Genomic DNA, 11,401 nt, shown 5'->3' with positions numbered 1-11,401 from the left:
GCTTTTAGTCATGAATATTTGCCCTAAGTAGAGTTGATGATGTTGCTGTTTTCATAATATTTTCAAATAATATCTTTGTATGCTCAGATAAATAATTGATCTTTTTCTAAAACAAGCAACAAATAATGCTTTCCAGGATGAAATCAATTAATTTTGCAATTAAAGGTAGAAATAAACCCACAGCTATAGCCATTATTCAAAATTACATTTCTTGTAGTAAAATCTGTTGCAAATCACACTGTCACACAGAAGCCAAAGAACAAGCCAAAATGATAATGATACCTGTTATATTGGGGGAGAAAACGAAGAATATGCTATCAGCCAAATTCCCTTATCAGATGACCACCTTAGATGTTACATAGTATCACTGGCATATTGTTTACTATCCGGAGTGTGCTGGAGAGATGTCTCACATTACAGCTGGATGGCCCCATTCATGTGCAGACTTGGAATTGGTTCCCGGCACAGAAGGCACAAGGAAGAGTGCTTTACACATTTCATTTTTTTGTCTACTTGATCACTTAATTTTCATTGAACATTGTTTTGTGAGCCATAACACAGACCAAAAACAAGGCACTGGGATCTACAGGGTTAGAACCCCAACTGTGTTTGCATCAGGGAAGAGTGTGGCTGTTAAGATATAAAAGGTGGCAAAGAATTCTAAATTTCAGAGAATAACTGCTGGGTGGTCAGCTAAATGCTGCATGTTCCTAATAAAATGTTGAAAGAGGCCGGGCACGGTGGTTCATGCCTGTAATCCCAGCACTTTGGGAGGCCGAGGCGGGTGTATCACGAGGTCAGGAGATTGAGACCATCCTGGCGAACATGGTGAAACCCCATCTCCACTAAAAATACAAAAAAAAATTAGCCAGGTGTGGTGGCGGAAGACTATAGTCCCAGTTACTCTGGAGGCTGAGGCAGGAGAATGGCGTGAACCCAGGAGGTGGAGCTTGCAGTGAGCCAAGATCACGCCACTGCACTCCAGCCTGGGCAACAGAGCAAGACTCCATCTAAAAAAAAAAAAAATGTTGGAAGAGTGAAAATGGTAACTTCAACAGAAATCTCTCTTAGCCTCTACCTAGCCAAATCATTGTTTTCACTCATTTTCTCCATTCTTATGGTCACCTCCATTTTTACCTCAGAGACTACTGATCATCTCATCTCCTTGAAATATTTTCTTCTCTTTGTCTCCAGGATACCATTTTCCCTTGGTTCTCCTCCATCTTCACTGGCTGTTCCTTTTCAAGTCTTCCTCATTTCCCTGTGCTTGTAGCATTTTAGGGCCTTAGAGTTTAGTACTTGAACCTCATCTAGACTAATGGCTTTATGTGAAACGGATGAACCCCAAGTTGATATTTCTTACCTGGACCTCTCTTCTGAACTACAGAATAACTGCCTACTCTCAATCTCCACTTAGACTATAAGAAGACATTTCATTTTAACCATGCCCAAAACTGAACTCTGGATCTCCACCCCAAACCTGCTCCACTGACATGCAGCCTTCCCCATCTTAGTTAATGCAATTTCAGCATTCTAGTTGCTCAAACCAAAATTTGGGGGGTCATCCTTAACTCATCTCCATTTCCCCAACTCCCGTCCAAATCCTATCAGTCCTATCTTCAAAATATATCTGGAATTTGGGCAATTCTTATTATTTCTGCTGCTAGCATGAAAGAGTTCCGGGTCTTAATTATTCACAGGACCTATGACAGCAACTAGGAGTCATGCAGAAAATATACAACTGACAATGAAACAAGGCATGAGTGAATGAATGAATTACCAGGATCAAAATATCAAGAGAAGGTGAATTGATGATAGAATCATCCAGTTGTCAGCCACCCTTAACAGAATTCAATTCAATGAATAGTTTCTGAGCACTTAGCATGGGCCAGGCATGTAAAATTTTTTCAGTTTTATTGAAGTGTATTTTACATACAAGAAAATGCACCCAATTTAAGAGTAAGATTCAATGAGTTTTGAAAAATGTATATATCCATGTATACATTCAAACTCTTGAAAAATGTATATGTCTACATGTACAGTTAAACATTTCCATTATTTTTTGAAAACATTCCCCTAATTCACCCCCAACCCAAGCAGACGCTGACCTGCTCCCTGTCATTATAGATTAGTTTTGCCTGTTCTAGAATGTCATGTAAGGATAATAATGTGGTATGCATACTTTGTTATTGTGTTTCTTTTATTTAGTTTAAGATCCCTGAGATTCATCCATGTTGCTGCATTTATTCATAGTTCTTTTCTTTATATATGAGTGGTATTCTATTGTATTAATATAGCATAGCTTTTTTCCCTTCACCAGTCAGTGGACATTTGCATTTCTTCCATCTTGGGGCTACTATGAATAAAGCTGCTGTCTTAGTTCATCTTGTGTTGCTATAACAGAATACTGCAAACTGGGTAATATAGAAACAATAGAAATGTATCTAGCCCATGGTTCTGTAGGCTGGGAAGTTCAAGATCAAGTGGCTGCATCTGATAAGGGCATTCTTGCTGTATCCTAACACAGTGGAGTGTGTCACATGGCAAGAGAGCATGCAAGACAAAAGAGATGGGTGAACTTGCTTTCATAACAAATCTAATCTCAAAAAGACAATCCTACTCCCACAATAAAGACATTAATCTATTCATGAGGGCAGAGCTCTCATGACCTAATCACCTATCTAAGATTCCATCTGTTGCATTGGGGATTTATATTTCCATCACATAAACTTTCAGGGATACATAAAAACCATAGCAACTGCTACAAATATTCACATAAAAGTCTTTGTGTTGACACATGCTTATATCTCTTGGGCAAATACCTAAGTATGAAATTGCTGGTTAATATGTAAGTGATTCTTTAATTTTATAGGAAACTGCCAACTTATTTTCCAAAGTGATTATTAATTTGATACTCCCACTAGCAGTTTATAAAAGTTCCAATTGTTCCACATCTTTAGTATTGTCAATTTTTGCCATTTTTACTTGCCTGTAATGGTATTTCCTTGTGATTTGATTGTACATTTCTCTGATGACTAAAGATATTGAGCATCTGTTTGCATGCTTATTGGCCATTCATAAATTTTTTGGGTGAAGTGACTGATTAAAATTTTTGCCTTACTTTTATTAGGCTGTTTGTTTTATTAAGTTCTGAGGGTTCTTTTCATAGTCTGAATATAAGTCCTTTGTTAATGTGCTTATTGCAGACACTTTTTCCCAGTCGTATCTTGCCTTTTATTTCCTTAACAATGTGTTTTGAAGACTAGAGTTTTAATGTTCATAAAACCCAGTTTATCATACTTTTATAGAGTAAATTTTATGTCCTGCTTTGAAATCTTTGTCTACTATAAGGTAACAAAGATTTTTCTCTTATGTTTTCTATTAGAAGATTTTGGGTTGCTCTTTACATTTAGACCTATGACTTTCAGCACTTTAAATAAGCTATTCCATTGTCTTCTGTCTCCATTGAGAAGTCTGAGGTTATTCTTATCTTCTTTTTCCTGTAGGTAATGTATCTTTTGGTCTCTCTGTCAAACTTTGATAATTTTTTTTTCTTTATCATTGGACTTATTTTTTGCCTTTGTGTGATTTTCATTGGATTTATCCTGATTTGGATTGTCCAACTTCTTGGTTATGCTTTTCATATTCACTCCTTCAGTTGTTTGTTCATTCAACACGAATGTGATGAGAGCCAATGTACCAACCACTGGGGAAGATGCTAACATGTCACACTGAGGCCCAGAAAATTCCAGATTTCTCTGAGTTTATGACCCACAAATGATGGTGATGGTCTCAAGGGAGGGAAGCTAAAAGAGAAGGCTTTCTTCAAGGGAACAGGGTTACCAATCTAATCAGGGCTGAGACATGAAGGATTGTATAGGAATTTGCCATGGTGCCTATCCATTGGAATTCCTCCCTTGTCTCTTATGCATTCTTTCCTTATTTTAACAATTCCCTTGCCTCTCCATGTTGGTCACGCTGGTCTCGAACTCCCAACCTCAGGTGATCCGGCCGCCTCAGCCTCCCAAAGTGCTGGGATTACAGGGACGAACCACCGTGCCCGGCCCACCATGTGTCAAAAAAAAAAGGAGTGTAAAACAGGGGCCTGGGACATGCTGTAATGCATCAGTATGGTAGGAACTTTTGCTGAAATTTTGAAACATCTTAGTATTAGTTATTAAATAACCACCTCTCTCCATGTACAAATGGCTCTGTTGGCTAGTATAAGAAACTGACAAGAAACACTTTTCTGCCTACACAGGAACTCACTGCAGATCCATCAACTATCAGGCATTTCCTGGGTCCAGTGGTTATTTAATAACTAATACTAAGATGTTTCAAAATTTCAGCAAAAGTTCCTACCATACTGATGCATTACAGCATGTCCCAGGCCCCTGTTTTTCACTCCTTTTTTTTTTGACACACGGTGGCCGGGCATGGTGGTTCATGCCTGTAATCCCAGCACTTTGGGAGGCTGAGGTGGCCAGATCACCTGAGGTTGGGAGTTCGAGACCAGCGTGACCAACATGGAGAAACCCCGTCTCTACTTAAAAAAAATACAAAAATTGGCCATGTGCGGTGGCTCACAGCTGTAATCCCAGCACTTTGGGAGGCTGAGGCAGGTGGATCACGAGGTCAGGAGATCGAGACCGTCCTGGCTAACATGGTGAAACCCCGTCTTTACTAAAAATACAAAAAAATTAGCCGGGCGTGGTGGCGGGCGCCTGTAGTCCCAGCTACTCTGGAAGCTGAGGCAGGAGAATGGCGTGAACCCGGGAGGCGGAGCTTGCAGTGAGCTGAGATCGTGCCGCTGCACTCCAGCCTGGGTGACAGAGTGAGACTCCGTCTCAAAAAACAAAAATTAGCCAAGCATGGTGGCACATGCCTGTAATCCCAGCTACTGGGGAGGGGGAGGGGGAGGCAGGAAAATCGTCTGAACCCAGGAGGCGGAGGTTGAAATGAGCCGAGATGGTGCCATTGCACTCCAGCCTGGGCAACGAGAGCGAAACAACATCTCAAAAAAAAAAAAAAGAAAAAGAAAAAGAAAAAGAAAAATTGGCCAGGTGCGGTAACTCACGCCGGTAATCCCAGGGCTTTGGGAGGCCAAGGCAGGCAGATCACAAGGTCAGGAGTTCGAGACCAGCCTGACCAACATGGTGAAACCCCGTCTCTACTAAAAATATAAAAATTAGTTGGGCGTCGTGGCGCCCGCCTGTGATCCCAGCTACTCAGGAGGCTGAGGCAGGAGAATCGCTTGAACCCGGGAGGCAGAGGTTGCAGTGAGCAGAGATTGTGCCACTGCCCTCCAGCCTGGGCAACAGAGCGGGACTCCGTCTCAATAAATAAATAAATAAATAAATAATAAAAATAAAATAAAGACGGAGTCTCGCTCTTATGCACAGGCTGGAGTGCAGTGCCACAAAGCTCAATGCAGCCTCAAACTCCTGGGCTCAAGAGATGCTCCAACCTCAGCCTCCCAAGTAGTTGGGACTACTGGTGCACACCACCATACCTGCTTAATTTAAAAAAAAAAAAAAATTCTTTTTTTAAGACAGGCTTTCTTATGTTGTCCCCAGCTTGTCTTGAACTCCTGGTCTTAAGGGATATTCTCCCATAGCGGGGATTACAGGCCGGAGCAATTGCACCTGCTTCTCTTTCATTACTTTTCAATTTTCATGTGATGCACTAAGAGGTCTCATCTTGCCTGAACGAATTCTTTTCCTAGATTTTCACTTGCTACTCTTTGATCTCCTCTGATAGCAATATCTTGGGAAACTGTGTAGGTTTTCAGTTTTGGCTTCTGTTGTTTCAACAGCAGTGATCCTATTTTCTTTAATTTACCTTTGGCTATGTGCCTGTTATAAAGAATGAAAAGAAAGAAAATCAAATACAATAAATTTTCCTAGTAACTGCTAGTGCTTGAGGAACATTATTATTGATTCGTTTATTCAAGTGTTTATTCATGTATTCATCAAATTTCTTTGACCTACTGTAGCACAAAGGGAGTAGTCCTTTCTTCAGGTGTCAAGAAGAAAGACACAAAGGTCCCTCTAAATCCATACAATCTCAGGTCTGCCTGTGGCTCAAACCAAGGGCAGAATGAGTCAACTCCAGAGCATATCCATTGATCCTGAAGACAGATGAGCACCCTAGAGTTCATACATTTTGCAAGTTTAAACACAAGCAGTAAAACCACAATTTGTCTTCCAGAATAATTTAAAGCTGATGATTACTGGAGGTAGTAATAGATTTTTATAGAACAGTGAAAAATGAATTGTGATTCTTAGCTCAAAAGGAATATAGTTTTGTTAGATAGTGAATACAATTTATTTCTGAGATCCCAAAAGCAGTTATATTTTTCTTGCATTTGGTTTGGCTTTGACAACACTGTTGTATTTAGATGAAGAAACAAGGAGATTAAACTAGAAGCATAAAGGTCCTAGATCCCCATCCTGATTCTCTCCTTAGCCAACCATGATATTAGTAAAATCAAATTCAGTGCAGGATATCAGAAGTGCTGTGCCCAATGCACACTTCTGTGTTGTCATTCAAGAGTAGCCAAACTGGACTCAAGAGAATCATTTCTTCACTTTGGATATTTCCTGCTGTAAAATGAAAAAGTTGGAGATCATTTCCAAGATTGCTTTATCATTTCCAAATTATTTTTGGAAAAAAATGAAGATATATATAAACACATAGTCAGATAAACAAAACTCCTGCCCAAAGAAACATTCATGAAACTATAACTGACCCTCATCAAACAAGTCTTCCAGTAGATATCTAGTAGGTTATATTTTCTATTGAAATAACTCTTTAGTGATGTACAATAAAATACATTCATTCAAAAGCTTTGCTTAGTCCCAATCATCGAAAAGCTTATTTCCTTACCTTCAATGTGTTTCTATAAGAGAACCTAAAATAATATTTTATTCATTCAGTAAATACTTACTGAGCACCTACTGTATGCAAGAATCTGTTATAAGAATTGGATATAGCAGTGAACAAGGCAAACAATGTCCTTAGTTGCATCCTAGTAAGGGACAATGTCTTGTGACATTTAAGATGACCTAAGGAACAACCCATTATACCACGTTTTGTACATTGTTTGAAGTAAATGTCTATGTCTCTGTTACAATAGAAATCTCAAGATTCCAGTTCCCATTGTGGTCAGACCTCTAGCTTTGAGCCAATGTTAAACTTTAAGAGGGATTCCATATCCATAAAAGACTAGAAGTTTTGTCAATTGCTTTGGAGTTAAAATGATATTGTGTAAGCCGAGAAGGGCGGATCACGAGGTCAGGAGATCGAGACCATCCTGGCTAACATGGTGAAACCCCATCTCTACTAAAAAAATATAAAAAACTAGCCGGGCGTGGTGGCGGACGCCTGTAGTCCCAGCTACTCGGGAGGCTGAGGCAGGAGAATGGCGTAAACCCGGGAGGCGGAGCTTGCAGTGAGCTGAGATCTGGCCACAGCACTCCAGCCTGGGTGACAGAGCAAGACTCAGTCTCAAAAAAAAAAAAAAAATTTAAAAATTAGCTGGGCATGGTAGTGTGCCTGTAATCCCAGGTACTCAGGAGGCTGAGGCAGGAGAATTGCTTGAACCCAGGAGGCAGAGGTTGCAGTGAGCCGAGATTGCACCATTGTACTCCAGCCTGGGCAACACAGTGAGACTCTGTCTCAAAAAAAAAAGAAGAGGTAAACTACTTATTGAATGAATATTTATACTTGCATACCTATACTTTTGATCATAGATAAGTATTTTAATAGAGATAAAGTATTTGAGGACTTAAGAAAAATGGGTTTATAAATAAAAACGTCTAAAGTCTACCTTAGTCACCATCACATATGTATGCATCAGGTAAATGTTCAAACTTGCTCTGGAAATAATTCTGAACAAAAGAAAAAATGAGTCTGTGTAAATCTAAACTATGTCTATAGGATGCTAATGAACATGGGAAATTTTTCTTGAATGGTGATCTTTAAACTATATAATTATGGACATGTGGATATTTCTGTGCAATCTTATAGTTACCAAGATTTTTTTTTTCATCTTGCTTGGTATTTTCTAGATATGTAGGTTGGATTCTTATATCTAATCTTGAAAATTATGTATCTATTGTTTGGATTTTTATAAAAGACTATTCTTTTCAGTATAATTTTATTGAAATAAAAAATTTTAATGTATGCCACTTAGAAGTAACATTTCAGGTAATAAAATGCCTAGTGAAATCAAAATTACCAAAGGTATATGTTTTAGTGACTAAGAGACAGGATTTGAATCTTGGTTTTGCCATTAAATAGCTGAATGACTTTGGGTAAAATATTTCAATTCTCTAAGGCAGGTTTTTCATTTGTAAATGTAAATATTAATGGTACACTCAACATTCTTCGTGGGAGGCCTTAAAGAGATGATATATGTTGAATACTTAGGTTAAAGCCAAAAATATAATAATTAACATTCAACAAATGCTAGCTACGAGAGTGCACATTTTATTTCCACTATAGCTTGCAAATACAGTGAGTATGGAAACTACCTCTCCCCTTTCTTTGGTTTAACTTTATTTTTATATTTTTCAACTTCTGTAGTCTAGAAACAGTGTGAGAGGAAGTTCTGTTCACCCTCACACTGCATTAGGAGGCTGCTGACATGTGATCACTAAATCTTACTGCTAATAAAATTTAATGGTGGAGCAATACATTCTTGTCTTCTATCATCAATTTCCATTATTCTCAATGAAATTTTTCAATATGGTCTCAAGAACCATAAATGACTGTTAAATTTTGCTGCCTTTTGAACTTGGAAATACTGTTTACATGAGACTGTCATCATTTTCATTATTAATATTACTGATGTCATTCTGATCACTTTAAACAGACTTCCAGGTCCAAAACGACCCCTTCTGGGTAGGTCCATGAGGAAAGTACCGATCATTGCCACTTTTCCCACCATCTTTAGTTCTGTGTCTGTTCCACATCAGACATCTCAGGAGAGATGCCACATAAGGAGATGAGGACTGGACAGAATCGATAATTCCTAACTCATCCCTCTATCCCTGTGAAAGTAACTAGGTAGGTTATTTCTAATAAATTCCATGAGTGTTTTGTTTGTTTGTTTGTTTTTGTTTTTGTTTTTTGAGACGGAGTCTCGCTCTGTCACCCAGGCTGGAGTGCAGTGGCGCGATCTCAGCTCACTGTAAGCTCTGCCTCCTGGGTTCACGCCATTCTCCTGCATCAGCCTCCCAAGTAGCTGGGACTACAGGCGCCCACCACCACGCCTGGCTAATTTTTTGTATTTTTAGTAGAGACGGGGTTTCACCGGGTTAGCCAGGATGGTCTTGATCTCCTGACCTCGTGATCCGCCCGCCTCAGCCTCCCAAAGGAGTGTTTGTTTTAATTTTACCAGTTATAACTAAATTGACATGACAATGTCAACCTCAAAATTAAACCAGACCTCTCATCTCTCTGCAGCCTCTTTGATCTTTTTAAAGCACAAATTGATCATCCTCCCAATGGTCCCCAGGACAAAATCCACATTCCTTAATGAGCTTTGTGAGGTCCTTTGTGTTCTAGTTGTCAGCTTGGACTCCAGCCGTCATCTCTCACCATGCTGCTTCTGGAACTCTACATTTTGGCCTTGTCCTCCAGGAGGGCCTTGATCTCTGATGCGGCTGGATGTTGCCATGAATGGTTCCTCTTCCCGGGGTGATCTTTTCCTTATCTTCCTGTCTGCTCAACTCCTACTGATTCTTAAGTATCTGAGTAGACATCCCTTCTTCCAGGAAATCTTTCCTCACCTCCATCACCCATACCCCCTAAGACTTGATAAGGGGCTTCCCGGCAATAATCCTACTGCACCCAGAAATGTTCCCACCTCAACCCTTGACTCTCCATATCATAATTGCTGGTTCATTTCTCTGTATATCCTATTTCTAAATTCCTTAAGGGGTTTACCTATTGCCTACATGCCTGGCATGTAGTAGGAGAGCACATAAATACTTTTTGAATGATTTTCCCACTAATGGAAACAATGAGTGGATCCACTAGGGTCAAGTATTTAAAATTAGGCCATGTCCAAACAATAACACCCTAAGAAAGAAAAGGATATTTGTGTTAGGTCTTAAAAAGTGGATAGAGAGGGCCAGGCATGGTGGCTCATGCCTACAAGACACCAGTTTGTTAGAGCTCTGCGAATTCTTACCCAATCCATTGGGATAATCTTAGAGTTATCAGCCTATACTTGTAAGAGTACTTGCCATGAATCTCCATAAAGCTGAAGCTCTATAAGGTTATAGTTGCTTGCAAAAAGATTTCAGAAAACAATTAACTGACTGGGCACAGTGGCTCACTTTGGGAGGCTGAGGCGGGCAGATCACTTGAGGCCAGGAGTTCGAGACCAGACTGGCTAACATGGTGAAACCCTGTCTCTACTGAAAATACAAAAACAAGCCAGGCACGGTGGTGTGCACTTGTAGTCTCAGCTACTCAGGAGGCTGAAGCAGGGGAATCGCTTGAACCTGAGAGGCGGAGGCTGCAGTGAACTGAGATCGTGCCACTGCCCTCCAGCCTGGGTGACAGAGCAAGACTCTGTCTTAAAAAAAAAAAAAAAAAGAAAGAAAGAAAAGAAAAGAAAAAAGAAAACAATTAACTATTTAACGATCTGTGCGTAACAGAACTTAAAATGGCCATCATTAAAAGTTGAGAATTAATTATAATAGTGACACAATTCACAAGGAAATGTGGTTGTTTAGCAGCATATAACATTTTAACATAATAACCAAAATTACAGCTGCTAACACATTAGATTTCTAAGAATGTATTAGTTTGTGGAACACATATTAACAACACATTTATACAAATATAACTCAAAGAAGGTTAAATATAATTTCTTATTTACAATGCTTCCCATATAATTTAACATATTTAATAAACCTGACTTGTTTAATATCTCTCTTCCTTTGAGAAACTCCAAGGACCCTCTGGTATGTCCCAACGTTATTCTGAGATCAAAAGACGTAACTTACAATTTCAGAAGTTTGTAAGAAATGTCAAAAGACCTAAAACATTTTCTTAAATAGGATCTTGGTCATTTTGAAACAACAAAAGGTAAGTACAGAAAAGTTACATAGTTTTTAAAAGCTTAGCCCTTTTAATATTAAGAAGACAGTTTGTTATGGCTTCTGGGCAGTATTCAGAGAGGAGAACTGTAGGAGACAAGACTAGGATGGTGCTTGAGTAAGCATTCATGCCTTCCACAAACATGTATTGAGCAACTACCACATGTGAGGCACTCTGCTAGACACTGGAGACATACAAGTGAACAAAAAAAAAGACCCAGTTCCTGGTCTCCAAGGTCCATGGCAGCTGGATGATGAGGACTTCCTCATGGACAAGCAGAGGC

The sequence above is a fragment of the Trachypithecus francoisi genome, unplaced genomic scaffold (genome assembly GCF_009764315.1).
Source record: "Trachypithecus francoisi isolate TF-2019V2 unplaced genomic scaffold, Tfra_2.0 Contig01579, whole genome shotgun sequence".
NCBI classification, from domain to species: domain Eukaryota; kingdom Metazoa; phylum Chordata; class Mammalia; order Primates; family Cercopithecidae; genus Trachypithecus; species Trachypithecus francoisi.
This window is presented reverse-complemented; position numbering follows the sequence as displayed.